This window comes from Triturus cristatus, chromosome 2_1 (assembly GCF_964204655.1).
Source record: "Triturus cristatus chromosome 2_1, aTriCri1.1, whole genome shotgun sequence".
Taxonomy (NCBI): Eukaryota; Metazoa; Chordata; class Amphibia; order Caudata; family Salamandridae; genus Triturus; species Triturus cristatus.
This window is the reverse complement of record NC_140581.1, coordinates 965,946,075-965,968,934: the sequence shown is the minus strand read 5'-3', so window position 1 is coordinate 965,968,934 and position 22,860 is coordinate 965,946,075.

The following is a 22,860-nucleotide window of genomic DNA, read 5'->3' as shown; positions in this document are numbered from 1 at the left end:
ATTAACAGCCTGTCTCTCATGCCTCGCCACACTCCATTAGGCATGAAAGTGTACACGTGGGCCGCATCTGAACCACTGCAAAGCCAAGGGTTGTTCACAGCGACAATGCGACAGAAAAAGACATTGGCGCAAGCCACCATTCATGTTCTACAAGGGACTCCATCGAGGGCCTGTTTGCTCAGTTATGCCACCGCTACTGTCATGGGATTGATCTCCCTTAACTACAACCTCTGTGCTCAGTCAGAGCTCACAAGCCGATTCCCATCGTAGTTCCATGGCCTGGAAAGACTCAAGAAAATGAAAGTACAGCCTCATATCAATGAGGACATTTGCCCTGTTACTCAGCGACATCGCAGAGTTGCTATTCACCTGCAAGAAGCTGTAGAGAAAGAACTAGAAGCACTTTTCCAGCATGACATCATTGAGCGCTCTACAGGTCCCATGCCGTGGGTTTCACCCATTGTAGTAGTGCCAAAAAAGGACTGTATGCGCACCTGAGTTGATATGCACAAAGCAAACAAAGCCATTGAGAGGTAAATACACCCTTGTACTCACATAGTGAATATGATCCCACAGCTAATCAGAGCCAATGTATTTTCCCATCTGGACCTGAATAAAGAATACCATCAACTCAAACTGGAAGAAAACTGCTGGCATATTACTACCTTTTTAACCCACGTTGGTTTATTCTGACATAAGAAACTGAGTTTTGGAGCATCTTCAGCTGCTGAAATATTTCAGAATGTTATTCACCGATTAATTCAGCCTGTTGAACTGACTTTTAATTATAGCGATGGCATACTGGTGTTTGGAAAAAAACAAAACATGACAAAACTCTCAACCGAGTGTGCCAGTTAATACTGATGCAGGTCTCTGAATGCTCCAAAGTGCAAATTTAACAAAACCAAACTCAAATGTTTTGGCCATATATTTTCTGATGGGGGAATGACTCCAGACCTGGATATGGTGGAAGCACTGTCATCCACTTGCCCCCCCAAGATGTTACCGTGCTGTAATCCTTCCTAGGCATGGCCAGTTATTGCTCAAGATACATTCACAACTTTGCTACCATGAGTGCACGATTAAGAGACTTGACAAAGCAGACTGTCCCTTTCCAATGGTCTCTGGAATGTGACAATTAAGAGAGACATTAAGCACGCAATTGAGAACGCAACTGAAATGGTCTATTTCGACCCAAAGTTACATACTGAAATTGAAAATTGAACAACAGAGCACAGCACAAAAAAGTTCCAACTGACTATCATAAGCCAGTAATGTCAGCAATAGGTGAAATAGTCAAATTTGAGTAATCTTGATCATCAGTGGATCAGTTTCCAAAATGTTGACACGTAGGTGTAGCAAATACACAGCCGATATGTGTTTTGTCGTTAGACGACTTTCTCAAGGCTGTTGACAAAACAGTATGACAAGTTTTTTTACATCTATACAAGAGGGAATTCTTACTACAATCTACCATAGTCAAAAACTCCATTACTGGATAAGTGGAAAGCTGCACACCAGAAGAGGTGCCAGAAAATGACCGGATTCAGAGAAAATATAGAAATCCAAGAGTAAGAAAGAGAAACCGTCGGTCTCATAGAAGTAGACCCATAAGATCATAAGATCACCAGCGTGAAACCAATATGATAGGAGTGGACCATAGTTAAACCAAACACACAAGTGTGTTCTCCCTTTTACAAACCTATTTTGTGTATGTTAGATAAGAGAAAAAAAAGAAAAAAGAAGAAAAGTTAAGAGAGAAAAAGAAAGGAAAACATTTTTGTTCTACAATTACCTTAAATAGATATCTGTATCTAGAAATACACTCGACAGCTGGCCTGCTCACTCTCCAACAGGAACTTATCCAACCTCCCTTCCCCTACCCTCCCTTCCATCGCCCACTTCCCTTGCGCACCCGTACATTGAAGAGGGAACTCTCCATTAGCGTATTTACCCCATCCCCCACCCACCTCCCCTGGTCTCCCCTCCGCCCTCCCCACTAACCAACCCTCCGCCTCCCCTCCACGTGACCCATCAGTCACACTCAGATACTGCTTCCAAGCTCAGGAAAATTACCCAGGAGCTTCTAACTATCAAAAATGTCATCCAAAAACTCATTAAGTCCGCCAAAGAGCTAGCCCTTGACCTCTCTACCAACATGTCCACACATGAGATCCCTCATCCTTCCCCCAACAGGACTTCACAGGAGATCCCTCCTCTGATCCAGCTGAAACCCCCTGACCAGAATTGGAATACCACCCCCTACCCCAACGCCCCCTCTTGACCGGCCAGATCCAAAAACCCATTCTCAGAACCTGATATTCTCTCCCTCCTCCTTGAGTACACCTCTCCTCATTTGGCCATCTCAGCTCCTACTGGATCCTCACAAACAGCCCCACTAATTGCCCCCTAGCTCAACACTCCCTAAACATGTTATTGTGAAACCCATCCAAAGCATCACATCCAACCCTCATAGAGCTCCAAGACTCAACGCCAATTCCATAAACACTAATAACCTCATGCAGATCCCCACTACACAGCCCACGCTCACAGACACCCTGCATAAATCACATCTGAAATGCATGTTACTTAACTGTCGATCAGCGATGAAACATGCCACAGACCTTGCTGATCTCATCCTTGCTCAAGATCTAGACCTCCTTATCCTCACTGAAACATGGCTCAACGACTCATCTGGCCCCATCCTTGACTTATTAGTCCTTCCTAGTCACAACATTATCAGACTCGACCGAGTTAAGAAAACGGGAGGGAGCTTAGCCTGTATCTTCCGTAACTCTCTCACAGCAAAACAGTCCCCCTCAGCCAATTTCTCATCCTGTGAATACCTATGCATCAATATCATAGCACACAAAGACTCTTATGCAGTCTTCACATCTTCTACCACCCCCCAGGTGATAACCTACCTCGAATTGAACAAACTATGGAAACCATCTCCTCCAACCTGGGCCTATACTGCCCTCAGATCTTCCCTGAGGACATCAATCTCCACTGGAATGACCCTCTTGATCAGGTGGTTACAACCTTCAAAAACTTCCTAACCGACCTCTCTCTGACCCAATTTTGTGACAGTACCACATACAACTTAGGCTCGACACTGGATCTAATCATCTCCAACCCCAACTCCATCCATCTCGAATCCATTCTCCCTTGTGACTGGTCTGACCACCACTATATCAACTCCCTGATTCTTGAAACTTGGACCCACAAAAGCGCACAACCACTAAAACTCAAACACTGGAAAAGATCTCTCCATAACACAAGTGTTAATGAGCTCATAGAGCGCTGCAATTCTTCCCTTCCACGGCCTGCAAACATGTACGACATTCATGATCTCACTGAACACTATAATAATGCCGTGCTTTCGGCCTTGAATGCCACAGCCCCCCTTCAGCTAAAAAGAATTCCCATAAATGACTCCAAACCCTGGTTCAATGACAGACTATATGCGGACAGACGCAGCCTAAGACTAGCGGAACTCACCTGGAGATCCACTCCCTCCTCGGATCTTCTAAAAACACTAAGATTCAAATAAGTAGATATAACAAACTCATTAAATCAGAGAAAGCCAACTTCTTCAAATACCAACTGGACAAAGCCAAAAACCGCCCGAAACGTCTTTTTGAGCTGATTAAATCTCAATCTAACAACACCTCTACCCAATCTCAGCACCTCTCTCGCCTGCAACCAAACTGCGATCCGGTTGCAGAATTCTTCCTTGATAAGACAAACAAAATTGAAGCAGATCTAAGGTCTGCTGCACTCAATCTTTCGCCCTCTCTTGACTCCTCTGTCTCCACACCCCAGACCTCGCCTCATTGTCTCTCCCTCAAAAACAATGCTTCATGGAGTCAATTCACTCCCCTCAATGACAGTGCCATCCTCAATATTTTCTCGACCCTAAAACCCTTTAAATCACTTCAATGACCCCCTCCCCCAACTTCTTTAAAGAAATTATAGGATCACTAACACCGCTCTGGTCCAAGGTCATCAATGCCTCACTTCTTCAAGGTGAGATCCCGGCCTGCCTGAAGGCTGGCCTAGAGCTCCCTATTCTCAAAAAACCCTTGGCTGACCCTGTTGACCTGACAACTACTGGCCAATCATAAACATACCCACCCTGGCAAAACTGCTGGAGAAATGTGTTCATGAACAACTACGCAAACACATTGAGCAATTCCAGCTTCTCAACCTATTCCAATCGGGCTTCCGCACTGCCCACAGCACTGAAATGGCCATCACTCACATTGTGGACGACGCTCTCACTTTACTTGACCAAAATGGAGCTTGCCTTTTAATTCTGCTCGATCTCTCATCTGCATTCGACACTGTCAAACATGACAATCTGCTCTACCTCTTGGAAAGCAGGATGGGACTCTCTGGCATGGTCCTTAAATGGTTTTCCTCTTTCCTCAACAACAGAACACAAAGAGTCAAATGCAACCAGTCTCTATCCAACCCTAGTCCTTGCACACTGGGTTTCCCCCAAGGATCCTCACTCTGCCCCACACTCTTTAATCTCTTCCTTGAACCATTGACTGTAATGCTGAAAGCCTCCAACATCCAATATCACATGTATGCGGACAACACACAAATGTACATGAAAATCTCCTCCCCCGACAGCATCAAATCTCTCAACGGAACCCTTCTCAAAACCCTAAACTGGCTAACCTCCAACCATCTCAAATTAAACACCCTCAAGACCGAATTCCTCCTCATTGCACCTGCTAGGCAATCCACCACTATTGTGAAATATCTCTGTAAACTCATCGCCCTCAACTGCACACCACACATCATTGACTCCACGAAATCACTGTGAGTTGTGCTAGGCAAGAACCTTAACATGCAAGACCACATCAGACCACCGACCAAAGGAGCACACTTCTAACTTTGCATCCTTAGAAAACTCAAACCCTACCTTCCCCAAGATGACTTTAAATCGGCGGTGCAAGCACTTGTCATCTCTAGACTAGAATATGGCAGTGCTACTCTATGCGGACTGCCGAAACTCAGAGCATCCTTAAATGCTGCTACTAGACTCATCACAGGTTCTAAGAAGACCAACCACATTTCGCCAGAGCAGAATTTGATCAATTGGCTTCCCTTTGAGGCAAGGATCCAATTAAAGATCGCTTGCATGACCCATAGAGCACTACACTTCAACACCCCACTCTACCTGACAAAAAAGCTGGAACTATCTGGGAGCTCCAGGTCCACAAGGAGCACTGGCACACTGCTGCCCAAGCCAAAGAAATTTAATAAGCTTAAACCCTACAAGCGCTCATTCTCTGGCTACGCCCCGAGAATCTGGAACTCCCTTCCAGTGGAAACAAGACTGATTCCCTCTACACTTGCCTTCAAAAGGGAAGTTAAAGCTCTACTAATGAACAATGCCTTGAACTAGATGATTTGCTCCTCCTGCCTCAAGCTTACTGTACACATATCACTTGATGCGACCCTTTGTCGCCGGCCATATTATCTAGTTTGCTCTTGTTGTATATTGCCCTACTTTTCATTCTCACCCAACCTGCTTCCTATGTCTGCTTTAATTTTATCCTGCTCCTTTTGCATTTTGTCCCACAGTTTCCTTGATCTCTCTCCACTAGCTGTTTTCCCATGCCTGCCTCAATCGTATGTAAAGCTCTCTGATACCGAACTGAGTCATGTTCGCGCTATAGAAAACTCTAAATAAATAAAATACTCTTCAGTGCCTTATTAAAAGTTCACATTGCCGGAACACAGAATGCAGGATGTGAATACTGCATAGTGTATGCTCATGAGGATAGAAATATTCACTCTCATAGTACATGTACATGTGCATGCCAAGGCATTACACAACAGTAATACTGTAAGAGCTGAAAATGGCTACTGATTTCAGCTCAACCGTGGAAGGAGAAGGAGTAGACTAGTGCCCCATTGACACTGGGTGTCAAAGTACCAAGTACCAATTTACCAGGCAGATACTTAGAGGTGCCAGTGTCTTGACTGTGAGTCAGTGGGTTCATCACTTAAAATGCAACAAAAGTAACATTGTGTTTCACTCCCAATTGCCCTGGCATCAGGATTTTAAGTGGGGTGTGTCCTTTGGAGACTCAGACCCAGCAGTAATTGAAAATAAGAAAATGCATTGGTTACAGGTGAGTCAGTGAATTGTGTTCTGGGATGGTGAAATGAAGGAGATGCAAGGAAGTACGTGCAATAGGAGAGAGTGACGAGAGGATGCTGAAGCGGAAAGTTATGAGGTGTGAGCTATGGATATGGAGGATTTCAGAAAGATATTGGGAGAAAAATATATATGTTTAACGGAGATATACTGCAAAGGAAGGTGGAGTGAAGGCGAGACCAGGGGTGACTGCGACACTTCAAAGACCACTGTACTATCCTTAATACAGTTAATTTACAAACTCATATTTTCAGAATTTAAACATGTTCTCATTTTTCACAACAAAATTGCTGTTAGAAATGGGGTTCTCCAGTTGGCAGAGGTATGCAACCTGTCCAAGTAGGAATTCTTCCTTCTAGTCAGTATGAGTAAAGTAAACACCTAAGTTTGCCTGCGCTCATCCTCAGGGAGCTTGGCACAGAGCAGTCAGGCTAAACTACAGAGGCAATGTGTAAAGCATTTGTAAATCACCCACAGTAACACAGTGAAAACACCACAAATGGACACCACACCAGTTTAGAAAAATAAAGTATCTTTATCTAACCCAAACAAGACCAAAATGACAAAAATCCAAAATACAGATATCAAAATGTGACTTTTAAAAGAGAAAAACAGTTCAGTCCATAGGAAACTATGGATGTGTCACTTTCAGCACAAAGTACCTGAGATGCATCAAAATCAGAAGGAAAAATAGCCGCAGAGAAGGTGATCCATCGGTTCCTTACATGCAGGGAAGGTGATGTGTCGGTTTCTTGCTCCAGGGGAGGTGATGCGTCAGTTCCTTACTACCATGCAGGGGAAGTGATGCGTAGGGTCATTACTGGAGAGGAGGTGATACATCGGTTTCTTACTGCGGTCTCAGCGTTGTAGCTTCATCGCACAGGTGCCATGCGTGGAAAATCCGGACGTGCTGGAGGTGATGTGGTGATGGCAAACCAGGTGCTGCGTCGAATTTTCCAACCGCCGACCGACGATGTGCAGGGCCTGTGTTGTAGTCGGTGCGGTGATCTTCTGCATCAGGACCCAGCGTGCGGCAGTTCCTTGGGCCTCTGTCAGGCGCTGTGTCCATTTTTTGGCCGCACAGGACTGTTCTTTAGGAATTTCTCCTGCACGGCGGTGCTGCGTCGAAAGATTCAGCTGCAAGGAGGGTGAAGTGCTGATTTTCTTCAGATCTTCAGTTCTTGGTAGCTTCCTGTAGCAGTCACAACCTCCAGAGGCCTAGAACTGGACTGGACACCTTCTGCCAGGTCAGAACTCCCAGTCGTAGAGTTCAAGGAAGCTGTGGGTGAAGTCTTTGTGTCTCTGAGACTTCAGACCAGGAGACCAGCCCTTGGAGATTCTTCTCAAGCAGGTTCCCAGCAAAATCCAATTGTAGTCCTCTCCTTGGCAGAAGCAGCAACTGCATGCCATCCCAGCAAAACAACACACAGCAAAGGGGCAGTCTCCTCCCTACAGCTCTTCACTTTTCGAAAGCTCTGGGGTTTTAGGTCTAATATTTATAACTCATTTTCTCTTTGTAGTCTTTGTTGAAAGTGTCTCTGAGCTCAGTAAAAACCAATGTTGTCCTCCCTGGTCCAGCTTGACCACAGGGGGTGGAGACAGCATAGTGCGAAGGAGCCTAGCGATGAGTCACCCACACAAAGCAGGACACACCTCAACCCCCCCCTTGTGACTGTCTAGAGTGAATGCACATCCCAGCTCCTGTCACTAACTGTGGCATTTTCAAACATACAATTTAACAAGCATTGGCATAGCCAATAGGACTCGCTTTTGGGGACCTTATAAGTATTTAGTTATGCAGCACAATATCCTTGGTGCAACAACTTTAACTGTTGCATGGCTAAACACTTATAAGGTCCCAAAGGCATTTTGCGTTTTAGCCATAATTCCTTATGCCCTGATGATGGTGCCAATACTCTATAATGGGATTGAAGCATCGTCGACAAACACTATCATGACTCCTAACATTGATATATAATTTGATATGTGAGCATTGGAACTTTCTGCAATATGTGACATGTTTTGCTTGTCTTCATAATAGTCACATGTAAAATGTCTGAGTTCTAATGTTTGTTGACCTTTTTTCTGTTGTTTTTCCTACTTCAATATTATGCTATATGCATTATTAAAAGCATTTGCTATTCCATTTGAAAAACTAACATAGGTTTCATTGTATCTCTATGTAACATGGTTTAAGAGATTTTATGGTAAGGGACCACTGTTCCTTAAAATACTGATACCCACGGTCCCTTAAATACCCTTTGGTTTCCCTTGTTCCTTAGGACACATAAATATACACTTATCATACAAAGAGGTACACAGGCTGACAGAAGAAGAAATGACCATCAGAGAGTACAAAAGGCAGAATAGCTGTAGGCCTTAAATACAAAAAATAAAACATTCAGAAGGTCTTAAATCCAAGACCTCTACAATTACAGGAATTCACCGTGCCTTTAACAGAGTGTCTGAGATTTTCATCACTTCATTTAAGCCGCCATATTTACCATTATGCAATATTGTGAGGGTTAACAAGGAAAACATGTTAGAAAAGTAGCGAAGGGTACATCTGAATTATTCTTAAATCACCATCATGCCCCAAGGAGCCTTAACTCTAGGAGCTTATAGAGATGGTGGAGAAGGTGTTAATTTCAAGAACAATTAAAAACTAGTCACTTGGAAAGCGAGTGAAATGGCTGCCCTGTGTCCCTTCCAAAGGTCAGGCCAGGGTCTGTGGAAAGAATATTCCAAAGCACAGCTGCCCCCAAGGGTTTGGATTCCTCTGGACACTTGCGACTGCAGTACATTCCGTATGACTGCCCTCCTGAAATCTGTGCTGCTGCTAGAGACAAACAAACCTTGTAAATTATCTACGTATCTAAGACACTTTAACATCATTACAAGGCCATGTGCTTGCCCCTGAAAGCTCAGGTAGCCATACTGGCTAAAAAGTGAGTCACGTCTTGAGCCAATCAGGTGAAGTTTTACAGGTCTTGCTGAATGCTGTTCCTCTTTATCAGACAAAGTAAATTCCAGGACAGAACAGATGAAAATGAAATGTGTCCTTCTCTGATTGGGTAATGTAGTCACATATAGTGTTTCCTTGAAGTGGCAGCTCAGCTGCAACTTAATCAGAGGAAAGCCTCTGAATGAAGTACAGAGAATGGGCATTACTCAAAGGAGCGACCTGTGGCTCTCCAAAGAGCAGACACCCCGTCAACAAACAACCCTAGCATCTGCTGTTCTTCGTGGTGCTTTTATTGGATGCGCAATGTTTGGTAACTAGTGATAAAGTAAACATAATTAAACACAGCTCCATAAAAAGAGCCTCAGAGATGCATATTGAGGTGGTTGGGGCAGGGGAGTTTAAACCTGTATTTGTAATCACAGCTCAGAAAATATGCTCCCTCGATAGCAGGTTTTGAATTGATTTTTGCTGGATAGTAAAGTTGCTGGCGTGGGCAGGCAGAGGTTTCTTCCAGTCTGCTTGTGAAAGTAGGAAACAGTGAGTAGAGAATGCCTCTCTTGTTCTCTCTAAAGTTCATTCATTAACTCCGAGAAACTCCAGGTCATAGTGATGAATATTAGATGCCTCAGATGCAAAAAACAGGCACTGGGCTCTGCACTGAACCAGCTCAGCTCATCACCATGTGGCCCCAGAGCAGAGTGAAGCAGACTGCGCCCTGCGATGGTAACCCCTCAATGGTAACGGGTCCTTACTCCCAGGAAGGCACTACAAGGTCATACCAAGAGCAGAACGTGCGCTATACTAGTGGGTGCAGATGACATACATACCATAGCTTGAGTGTGACACATGACGAGTGTCAAGTAAAGTGAAGTGGAAAGGGAATTATATTTAGGAAATGATGCTTATATAGAACAAACGTGAATAGTTAGATCGTTTTCATTGCAGCCCCAAATCCTTGATGTTTAACCATATGGCTTATTTCTTTGTAAATGGTGCTCAATTCAATCTGTGCAAGCCCGTTTTTTGGTGCAAAGTTTCTGTTTGGCCTGCAGACATGCATTGTGCAACTATAAATATTTTTGCATGTAACTATTTACTTGTATCTTTTTGCAAAGAACCAGAGGAATGTGGCTTATATGAACATGTAAATAAACGTTAAAATAAGGGTAAACAGCTGGATAGCAATAAAAAGCATGGAACAGATTGTCTAGGGCTGTTGGGATAGACTCGGAGGAAAGGAGGTTGGATTAATCTCACTTAATGACGATGCGTTGTTTCAACGGAGCAGTAAGAGTTACACGGAATTATTTCCTCTTCTACGGCTCACTGTGCTCCTTTGTAAACGGAAGGGTTGGGTGTGTAAGGCTAGCTCTCTTAAAGCGCTCGGTGTTAGCACCGTTGTTATCAGAGATGCTTGAGCCCCGGAGAGGCGCAGAAAAAGTAGGTGTGAAAAGCTTGAGGTCGCTATCTTTATGACACGCGCGTGCTCAGGGTCACTGATACTGAGGAAAAGAACCTGACTGAGAGTCACAGAAAGAAATAATGGGCGGCAAGAGGTGAGGCAGCGGAAGGAGTAAGTAATGGCAGAAATAAAATGGTGGTACCTGAGAGTGGGGATGGGCACAGACGCTGTGTTCTAGAGCCAGGCGTGCCAGGGAGGGAACATTTTAATGCTGTTTAAGGATCGAGATAGGTTTAGCGAGGTTCTTTTCATTTTACACAGAAAAGGAAAACCAAATTGCAGAGCATGTGCGCGAGTGGTGCGCGTACAGCAGTAATCATGCCATATGGCGCCTCTGCTCAAGCGCGCGCCCGCGCATGCGCACATGCACTGCAAGCTGTGGCCGGCGGTAGCATTTTTTGAAGCCCTTACTTAAATTTTGGCCAGACCAGCGCAAGCGCTGGGTCAGGCGAGACCTAAAAACCACCATTACCAGAAGGTATGTTATTTAATTCTGAGTTTAGAGAGCCTAAGCACCATTTCCCCATCTTGTCTCAATTGAAAGTTACACATGTAAAATGTTACAGTGCAGCTTCAATGGTAGCCTATGGGACAGACAGCCTTTCAACAGTGGAAAACGAAATACACAGTATTTCACTATCAGGACATGTAAAACACACTAGTTCATGTCATACCTTTCACATACACTGCCCCCTGCCCATGGGGGCACTTTGGGCCTACCTAGGGGGTGCCTTACATGTAAGAAAAGGAGAGGTTTGGGCCTGGCAAGTGGGTGTACTTGCCATGTCAACATGACAATTTACAACTGCGCGCGCACACATTGCAGTTGCAGGTCTGAGACACATTTACAGGGCTACTTATGAGGGTGGCACAGCCAGTGCTGCAATGCCATGAGTAGTATTTGATTTAGAGGCCCTGGCACACTCAGTGCACTTTACTAGGGACTTACCAGTAAGTCATATATGCCAATAATGGATAACCAATCATAAGCACAATTTACACAGAACGCATATGCACTTTAGCGCTGATCAGCAGTAGTAAAGTGCCCACAGTCCTAAAGCCAACAAGAAAACAGGTCAAAAACATGAGATAAAAGCAAAAAGTCTAGGGGTAAACCTGCTAAAAATGCCAGTTCCAACAATTGTTGTGGATAATTTATCTGATACTCCTAACAATCATTGGCAGTCTGGATGCAATAACGGAAAATTCACAGAGAGGCACTCTGGTGGCACACTGTGAGAAGCACTGAATTTAATTTACATGATTTAAGCCACACCCTTAATTCCTTAGGCCACGCCTCTAGGAAAGGATTCATATCTACTCTTCTTTGGCCAACGTCCATGTTAGAGACCCTCACCTTTTTCATCCCGCTTAAAGCCATACTTGTCACAGATTTAACTGTAGTAAAAGGATAGTAGTTGCTGCGGATCAAGAGTGATGGACACTGTTGCATATTAGGAAGAGTTGAGATTTCTAGAAAGGAGAGTAACACCCACACATGCAATGGGGAACATCATGTAAAAATATATCCCCTAAGTACACCTAAACCACAAGAGGAGGTGGTCACAGAGAAGGATTCCAGTAATTACCTGTAATATGCATCACAAGCAAGTTCACAACTAGCATTTCTACTTATCCCAAAAGATAAACTTCAGGCAAAGAGCAAAGTGGCTCACACGTGATTAACCCTAAAGCTGTCAGCGTGTCGTGCATATGGAACATAGGTGAAACATCACTGCGATTGGAACACCACATGAAACATTCAGTCAAGAGGGAACTGCCCTGCCATGGTCCAAATAAGTACAAAAGACAGTCAGAAAACAATGACACCTTCCTGCTTGCATGTACTGTGGAAAAGCTCTTATTACTGCTGTCTAAATTCTGTTCCTGGTCCATCACTTTGGGATCTCCCAGCAGGATTTCTTAGAGAACATATACAAAGCATTCATGCTTGTCAAAGGAGGAACAATATTTACCCAGGCACTGCATTGTCTACATATGTTTCCGTGGAACAAATTGCATTACCAGTGTCTGATAGATAATCTTCAACCTCTTGCAGGTAACACAATGACATTCTTGGTAATATGTCTTGCTTCTCATGGCGCCACATATCTCTACTGGAAAGGTGACTTTCTAGATAGCGGCTAGAATTCTATCAGTGACAACATAAGGGTTCTAGCACTTTGGATGACCTGCAGTACAATGCACAACATCTAAAGTACGACAGAAATCACTCCCTTTGTTGATGGATGACAGTAAAATTGTTTGATGGGGAAGATTTAGTAAATTTAAATAAAGTAGAAACACTGCTCTTCGCTGCCAGCAGCTGACTCTTAACAGTAGAAATTCAACAGAGACAGAGGAAATAATAATTTTTGTCATAGTCCTTCAAGACACTTTCTTTTTTCAGACGCCAGAACCATCTAACCAAAAAACTACATATTTTGCAGAAAAAAAAGTTTGGGGTGGTGGAACTACTTTACAACTATTCTGGCAACATACTCCGAAATGATATAAAAAGAAAATGATTAGGCATGGCCAGGAAAATTGCCAAAATTAAATAGAGTGCATAATGTATACAAGTGTTTTAAGGTACTACATTCCGAAACTTCTTGTTAGAAGTGGTCACCTGTTTTGCAATGGTTGGCCAGAGTTGACCAAAGCGTGTTGTGCTAGTCTGGCGTCGGGAGCAGTTCAGGACCTTCCTTGCTGCTGAGTAGATCCACAGATCTGTAACTTGGACAAGTAATCTGCCCACTGTACCATGCATTGCACAAGTAGAAACACTTGACATATTCCTCTGACAGCCTGGTGTGTTCTTCTCACAGCCTGGTTTGTTCTTCTCACAGCCTGGTTTGTTCTTCTCACAGCCTGGTGTGTTCTTCTCACAGCCTGGTGTGTTCTTCTCACAGCCTGGTTTGTTCTTCTCACAGCCTGGTTTGTTCTTCACACGGCAAGTCATCAAGGAGGACTGTAGAATCTGGCATACCTTTTGAAGCCCTTGTTGGTAGTACATCAATAATATGCAGCTCGTCCGACATCTGAATATGGTACTAAGGGTAATGCTTCCACGTGATTTATGCTTTCCCTGGAAAGGACGAATTTCTGCCCCCACACCACCTTTCATTTGCACTTACACAAGCCTGCAATTGACTTACAGTATTTGACTGATTTTCTCTCAGAGCGTAGAAGTCTCTCCATTTCCCTCAAACCCCCAAACATTTTGGGCAGCCTCGGCTCTTATATACATACCTCTTTTTCAGCCTCCATGCACCAGTCCATCCCCTCCTGTCACTCTCTCTTTGCCAGCATGTGTTGAAAGCTCTGTAGTCTTACAATGCCTCCTTTGGCTATGCCTCGGTCCAAAATGCAAAACATACGTTTTCTTCTTGGGATATTTGCAGCATTTGGGATACCCAGGGTTGCAAATTGAGGTGGGGAGTGGAGCATTTCACATTCTAGTATAATTTTCTGTTCATCTAAAATATCCTGCCAGGACTCTTGAAGTTAGACACATCGCCAAGTTGGATGCAGGAAAGTACCTCCCTTTCCTTTACATTTCATCAAACTATGTGCTTGGGCTTGCCCCATTTTATAGAGTCCACTTTCTTGTAGTATACCCTATGTAAGAACATGTGTTGAATCAGACACAACCTTGCGTTGATAGCCACTTTTCTAGGGTGCATTAATGCAGCTTCCCAGTCAATATCTTCCTTTACGCCTATAGCTTTATATATGGATGACACACACCCTTTTTTCAAATCTTCCAATAAAATCCGGTTTTCTAAAGTGTGCAATTGCCTATCAAGTCTGATAAAGGGAATGCAGAGTTTTTCATCGCATATAAGAATTGGGCAGGACAGGGTGATCATATTATACATTGCAGTACTTCCCAATATTGGAAATGGAAGGGTTTGTCACCTATCAATGTAAAAATTATTCAGTAATGCCTCAATGTTCCTTTCCAAGAACAAATCTGTTGGTGGTGTTATCTTAATGCCTACCCATTTGAACCCATCTTTGGTAACTGTTATACCATGAGGTACGTCTCCCTTTTTAGCCCAACTGTGAATATATAAATAACTGACTTTCCCCAATTTATTTTGTACCCAGCATATCTTCTATCCTTTCAAACAATGAGAGAATTACTGATATAAAGTCAGCATGCAGGCTTGTGGGAAAGCATAACTCATGTGTAAGACTTGCCCTCAGTGCCATGTCCAGCTGTCAGACGAGGTGCATATTATTGATGTACTAACTCTATTAGAGTTTCATAGACACAGGAAGACATAATGTACATAAAGAAACATTTCCTCCCCAGGCACATCTGTTCCTGTATCACACCCTTCCATAGCCTCCTTCCCCCTGAACCAGCAAGCCAGCAGTTGAATGCACAAAGTGAAGACCAACAGGAAGAGAGGACCCCCTTTCAAGTGAAAATGGAAATACAATTGCACCATTTGCTATGACCACCGCTGTTGGGGTCTGGTACATGAGGGCTACCCATCTGCAGAGACTCTGGTCAACCCAAATCGCTTCAGTACCAGAAACAGATAGGGCCAGTGTATGGAGGCAAGGGCCGTTTCGCCATGCCGTGACTTTACACCATGGGGTTCCCTTGTTTTTGGTTTTATGCACCAATCTGTACTGGCCCTGGAGACTGACTTTGCTTAGTCATTAATCCCAATCAGTCTTTATGAATAGGCATGTTATAACTCCTTGTAGTCTTGTCACCCATATCGTTGCCATAATTCTGGTCTCTACTTTCAACAATTATATTGTGCGGTAGGAGGTACATTAATCTTTTGGTTTCCCCTCCATTATGTCTGCATGACTAAGTTGTAGGGGAAGTGCTCCCTGTTCTTTGCTTCAAATGTGGGCTTACCATGGAGGAGAGTCTCTTATGGAGATTCATTGGAATTCCATAGGGCCCGGTAGTTTTCTGACTCTGTATACGTTTGATGGCTTCTGAGGCTTCATTGAGACTAAGATGACCTACAGAGTCTCATTATATCCCCGTATAGGGTTGGAATGTCTGAGTTATCTAGGAAAGCTTTTATTTTCTCTGCACCGCTAAGCTGTTCAGCAGCGTAGAAGTCACAGTACTAAGGTGCAAATGCTTGTGCTATTTCGAAATCTGTTGTCACTTTCTCCCCTTTTTCAATTCATTCTCCTACCCATCTGGCTCCCTCCTCCTTTTGGCTGAACCAAGCCAGAGAGGATCCCGCTTTGTCTCCCACTTCATACAATTTCCTTTGTGTGGCCAAGTAGCGTTGATATGCTGCATTTTATCCTTTACTTATTCTTTTCCCACTATACCTAGGCCCAAAAGTACGACCATTTGATTTTGCAAGTTTCTAATTGTGATTTTTTGAGACTTTCAATTAGAGACTCGCAAAATCAAATGTACTAATGTGTCTGGGACACATTTAGCGATTCCCAAATGGGTCGCAAATGGACCTGTCTCATTAATATTCATGAGGCTGGTCGCAATTTGCGACCCATTGGGAATGGCCACAATCACAGGGATGGTGGCCTGCCGGGTTCATGGGGGTTATTTTCTTTTAATCATTTTTTGGGATTGTATTTAATGGATCACCATTTCACTGACTAGAGCTTCAGCTACCAAATTATAAGTATTCTTCTTTTTTATTTATTTATGGTATTGTGTTGGCAATGTTTATTTTTGGTTGTAATGTTAATCTATCGTCTACATATCTGATTTTTATGGTGCTAGCATATTTTTATAGGTGGTAGGAAAGTGTTTGTTCATTTAAAATTATGACGGTTATTTTACATTGTTTGTTTATTTATTTTTTAGTATAGTACATTTTATTTATCAATCAAAATTTTTGTCTTTTGAATTTTCTTTTATTGATAGTGGTATTGTAAATTTGCTTTAAATGCTGATAAAATATCAGTATTTGTGTAGTAGAGAAGTTAAATTTGTTTTCGTTTAGTGTGGTTTATTTAAAGTAGGGTTCTTGATATATAGTTTAGCTATGCTAGGCTTCAGGTGTTAGCAAATAGTCTTAATCTGATACATGCATTTGTTTATTTTGTTTCAATATTTAGATCTTTGGGACTGTTATGTTATCATAGTTTGACATGTAAGCAATATTTGTTATTTCTTTATTTTTGCTTATGATAATATTGTACTTTGGTTATTTTTGTCCATGATCTAGGGTTGCAATATTTTTGTTTTCAATATTTATTGGCAATATTTGTGTCGTCAATATAATGCCATGTCACCGATATCATTGACCTTTCTAGCTCCAGTATTTTGTTCTCAATGATTCTAACTTACTCAAGTTTGTTCCTTTTCTTTCTTATTATTTTTTATAGTCTAGTTCAGAGTACTAGTTCATATGCTTCCCACACTATAATTGTGGAATCAACTGATTCAGCATTGTCTTCAATGTATACTATAGAGACTGTCTTGCTTTCGGCTATCGTTTCTAGGTATTTGAACTCCCAGACAGTTAATCTGCAATTATACCCTTTCAATCTGATATTCTCACCTATCACTACCACTGATGTGGAAGGATTGTAAATCCCCTGTCCCAGGTATTCTGCTTAGAAAATATGGCTGTAATTCTTTCTAAAGTCACTGCCTTATGAATGTAGAGATAAATCTGTTTCAAACAGGATGGGCTGTTGCAGTCTCATATATGCAGTGGATATAAATTTATTATGGTTGAACTGGATCTGCCACATTTACTCTGCAATCTACAAAGCAGCCACTCAGTTTGGATCACCTTCTGCCATTTGGAATAGGGGTTTCCTAGCAAGTATTGCCACGCCGAGAGACCCACGGCTGAAGCATGCATGGGCTACAGAATCATATTGGCCTCTTCCCTGAAATTTGCATTACGTCCCAATCAAGTGGGTTTCAAATTCTTGCCTCCTCAATACTCGAAAGATTGATCACCCTTTCCAACTCCTTTTTAGAACTTAAGACTTGGCAGTTCAACTTGACACTCTCAGCCTTTCTTATGCTAACTAGCAACCAATAGTGTTGGGATCTCAAGGACTTGTTTGTAAGTGTGGGGGTGCGTTGCCCTATTGTGAGCAGTCAGAGCTCCCTGCATCCTCATCCCTTTCTAACTTTTCACTCCTTCTTCTGCCCCATGTTGTTACTTCCACTCCTCCCATTTGAGTGTAAAGAAGGCTAAAAATGTGTTGCATATTTACAGTTAAGAAAGCAAGTCAGTTCACACGATGCCCTCCACTGCCATGCCTCAGGACCCCTTCCCAGAATAATTGCCATCCCTTCATCTTCTGAGTCCATGTCAGCCTGTGGAATGGATGCTCTTGAGAGGGTATGTAATTCTGAACATCAGCAACCACACAAGCTTTTGTCATTCTCTGCTTGCTGTGTGGAAGGTTTCACTAGGATTGAGTCATTCTTTCATGTGATGAGCATCTGCAACCTCTTCCCATCATTTCATCATTTATCCTTCACTGCTGCTGCTGCTATCCCAAAATGTTCAGGCCATTACCATACCTCTTTGCAGAACATATTGAAGTCTTAGTTCACACAGCTTTGTTTTTATTTCAAGGAAGGAATTTCTATGCTTCTGCTTTTTCATGGCATATTCTAATATAAGGTGGACCCTACTTCCCTCCTCAGTTCATGGGCCATGATTTTGAGTGACTTGTTTAATTCGATTTCTGTCTCCGTTGTTGAGTAATCTGGTCACAATGGGCCCGATTCACAGAATTAACTTAAGACAAAATCCTAAACTTACTTCTTCTGGTATTCACAGAATGCACTTACTACTTTTGGTATTCACAGAATGCACTTACTACTTTTGGTATTCACAGAATGGATTTACGACTACTAACTTTACGTCTGCACTCGGGCCGGAAATTCTGGCCCGGAGGCAAAGTTTCCAACCCGGGGGCGGAGCTTCCAGCCCGGAGGCGGAGCTTCCGGCCCAGAGGTGGAGATTTCGGCCATGGCTAAATCTCCGCCACCGGCCAGAATCCCCACCTCCAGGTCGGAAGCTCCGCCTCCGGGCCGGAAGCTCCGCCTTCAGGCCGGAAGCTCCGCCTCCGGGCCGGAATTTCCAGCCCGAGTGCGGACGTAAAGTTAGTAGTCGTAAATCCATTCTGTGAATACCAAAAGTAGTAAGTGCATTCTGTGAATACCAAAAGTAGTAAGTGCATTCTGTGAATACCAAAAGCAGTAAGTTTAGGATTTTGTCTTAAGTTAATTCTGTGAATCGGGCCCAATGAACCTTGTAGGGGTTCGGGGACCGAAGGGGAGCCTAATACCTGATGTTCCCTCTCTATCATGGAAAAGTGTAGGGTGCATTGTCATACACATTTTTGATCAAATAGCTCTCCAGGAACAGTTAGGCACATTGGCATTCGGTTTACTCTGACATCCATGTGTTCCAGATGTTATTACAATGAAAGCAATTCTCTACATCTTCAGTCCCTCTCTTGCAAGTGCATCACCATGGCCATTAGTTCCTTCACCCATGACTGTATCTCGTGGACCCCAGGCTCCATGGACGCCAGACTGGATTTGTTCCCAGTTAACTCTTGCGGTGAGTTTCTTGTGGTCTGTTCCCAGCAGGTCAATATTGATTGTCACTGCATCAATTTTGATCTCAAGACTGCCCTTCATGTCTATGATTGCAATCAGGATGTTGTTGAACTGTTTGGCATGGCACTCTAGTGCTGATTCCATGTTCCTGAGTGAGAGCTCTTCAGTACTTCTGCCTGTAGTATGAGATACTTGTGACTCCTTCATATTGTATAGGTTGTTGATCTTGATCTTTGTAGGACCGGGGGTCACCAGGCCCTCTGGGGGTAACGTGGCACGAGCAGGTCGGCACCCAAAGGCTTACGTGTAAAGTGACCATACAGCACACACATCCACTGAGACAGGGAACGCACGCAATTATTGACACCACACCAGTAGGTTGAATAAAACCAATTAGCTTTATCCAGATCAACATTAGGATCAAAGCATTTTATTAGAAATAGATTTGGCAGTTCCTTAAAACGTCAAACATGGCATTAGCTCCAAGCGCTGCACCTGGCGATTCCTGAGAGCGTCAATCACAGCATTTACGCAAAGCGCTGCACAGGGCAATTCATTAGCGCTTCAAACATGGCATTTAAGCATAGCGCTGCACATAGCAATTCATTAGCGCTTCAAACAACGCATCTAGGCATAGCGCTGCACACAGCAATTCATTAGCGCTTCAAACAAGGCATCTAAGCATAGCGATTCACATAGCAATTCCTTAGCGCTTCAAACATGGCATTTAAGCACAGCCCTAAACTGGGTAATTCCTTAGAGCGGTAAACATATCATTTCATGAAAGCGCTAAACATAGCATTGGCCAGCGCATTGAATTAGAGCCTTAAATCAGAGCGTTGGACTAGAGCATTCACTCAGAGCATTGAATTAGAGCAGTCTGAGGCAGGGGTTCGATTGTTGAGTCGGCACGAGGCCTCCTGCCCGGCGGGGGTACGCAGTCTCCCCTATCGCCCCAAAGCACTTCTCAGGCGGGTACTCGCACAGCCTTTCATTAGGCCAGCGTCGGCTGGGCCACGGGCCGGTTCACGCCCCCTCTCGAGGCATGGGGGGCCCACGGGGCCCAGCAAAGGACTTCCCCGGCGGTGTCCGGGCCGAAGGGCTGCTCGTGGCTCGGTGAATTCATCCGCCAGAGGTCCGGGTCAGGCGTGCCCGCAGCCGCCAATGACAGCGCGGCCTGCGGGGGCGTGGCCCACTCAGCGAATGGCGAAGCGGCGGGGGCGGCGTTTAGGAGCCCATCAGGTGACACTGGGCCCAGCTTCAGGGCCTAGCGAGGCCTTCCCCGAGTGACTTCAAGCCTAACGAGGCCTCCCTCAGATTCCCGCGGCCCTCTCTTCCCTGAGGGCCGCGTTGCACGGGCCGCGACGGCAGCGGCAGGGCCCCGGTCTTCCCCGCGGGCCCCGAGGATGGCAGGGGACAGTCTACACGGCCCAGGGCCGCAGCGGTAAGCAATTCCTGTATGGCATCCCCGGCGGGGTGGTGGAAATCAAGGGCTGGCCTGCAGCTTGGGGGGTGGTGATTTGTTCGGCGCCCAGCGCCCCCTTTTTCCCCCAGAGACGCCCCAGCTCGGGGCAGGTAGGCTGGGAGGTGGCAGGCCACATGCCAGTGGCAGAACAAGCTAGGGAGGGGGCCCAGGTTAAGTCAGGGAGTGCAGGAGTGGCACAGCGCAGGTACCTGGTCGATCCCCCACCAGTTCGGTGTTAAGTTTCCGATGTAAGTTTCTGTGGTAAGTTTCTGTGGTAAGTGGGAAGGTCCTCTTGGCGCTTGTGGGTTCTGGCACCCTTAGTAGTTTTTTTCCTTGGGGGGAGTAGATTGAGTTGGTGACTAGATAGTTCTTAGTCCGGCTTGGTAGGTTGTCCCTGGGTTTCCCTCCCGCTGGGCCAGATCAGTGGGCTAGTTCAGGATCCCTCACTCAACTTAAAAGGCAGCACCTAAGCCCTGTCACTTTCAGTGGCATAGGTCCCTGACTAGGCCCTACCGCCTAAAACTCCTGCGTAGGTTCTCCCAGGTCTGCGTCGCCCCAACTGACTAAAAATGTTCCCTCCTTTCCTTAAGTATCCCTAGGTCAGGTGACCACTCTCTAAGGCGGCAAAAGTAAACCCCACCCTTCTTCTAGAAGGTTCCAGCAAGGTCCAGGAGCTTCCCCACTCTAGCTATAGGAGAAAAAAGACGGGCTGGTGTCGCAACAATGTTGTAGGGTCCCAGCCAGCTCCTGGCAACTAGGGTGCTACTAAAAAGGCCACTCCGCAGTAGCAGGGGCCTGTGGCAGCCATATTGGGGAAGAGAGCACCTGCACCTTAACACTGATTAGCAATGGAAAGGCGCGCGGAGACCTAAGGCCAACGAAAAAGAGGGTGGAAAAAATGAGGCAAGGGCAAAAACGCAGGGAAAGACCACCCTAGGGCTGACAGGTCTAACACGTGTCCCCCCCAGCCGAAAGAGGTGAGAACTACCCAACCTCTAGGGAGTTCTCATCACTAAGGCGGAAAAACCGGGAGAGACCGTCAGCATTGGCGTGGTCAACTCAGGGCCGATGTTCCACCCGAAAGTCCATTCCCTGTAGGGAAATGGACCACCTTAGCAACTTGGGATTTTTGCCTCTCATCTGCATGAGCCAGCGAAGGGGTCGGTGGTCCGTCTGAATCAGGAAGTGAGAGCCAAAGAGGTATGGCCTCAACTTCTTCAGAGCCCAGACCACCACGAAGGCTTCTCGCTTGATGGTGCTCCACCTTTGTTCCCGAGGGTGGAGTCTTCTGGAGATAAAGGCCACAGGTTGATCTTGGCCATTGTTATTGAGTTGCGAGAGCACCGCACCTATGCCGTGCTCAGAGGCGTCGGTCTGCACGATGAATTCTTTTGCGAAGTCAGGTGTTGCAAGCACCGGGGCGGTGCACATCGCATGCTTCAGAGTCTCAAATGCCTCTTGGCAAGCAGCAGTCCAGATTACTTTTCGTGGCTGCTTCTTGGATGTCAATTCCGTCAAGGGGGCTACGATGGTACCATATCCCTTGACAAACCAGCGGTAATACCCAGTGAGGCCGAGGAAAGTTCGGACCTCAGTTTGGGTCTTGGCGGGCTCCCAGGCCATGATGGTTTCAATTTTGGCCTGGAGGGGTTGCACCTTACCCCCGCCCACCAGGTGTCCCAGGTACACGACAGATCCCTGTCCAATCTGGCACTTGCTGGCCTTGATAGTCAGACCAGCACGTTGCAGAGCCTGCAGTACCTCCTGGAGGTGCTTCGGATGGTCCTCCCAGGTGCTACTGAAGACAGCTATGTCATCCAGATATGCCGCTGAGAAGGACTCCAGGCCAGATAGCACCTGGTTCACCAACCGCAGGAAAGTAGTCGGAGCATTCTTGAGCCCGAAGGGCATCACTCTGAATTGGAAGTGGCCCTCGGGGGTGGAGAACGCTGTTTTCTCCCTTGCTCCATCGGCCATGGCAATTTGCCAGTACCCTGACGTCAAATCGATGGTGCTGAGGTACCAGACTGCTCCCAGCCGGCCCACCAGTTCATCTGCTCGTGGGATCGGGTGAGCGTCTGTCTTCGTGACAGAGTTCAATCCCCTGTAGTCCACACAGAACCGCAGTTCTGGTGTCGTGCCCGATGGGGCCACTTTCGGCACCAACACCACCATACTAGACCACGGGCTGCTGGAAGGTTCGATCACCCCCAGCTCCAGCATTTTCGCC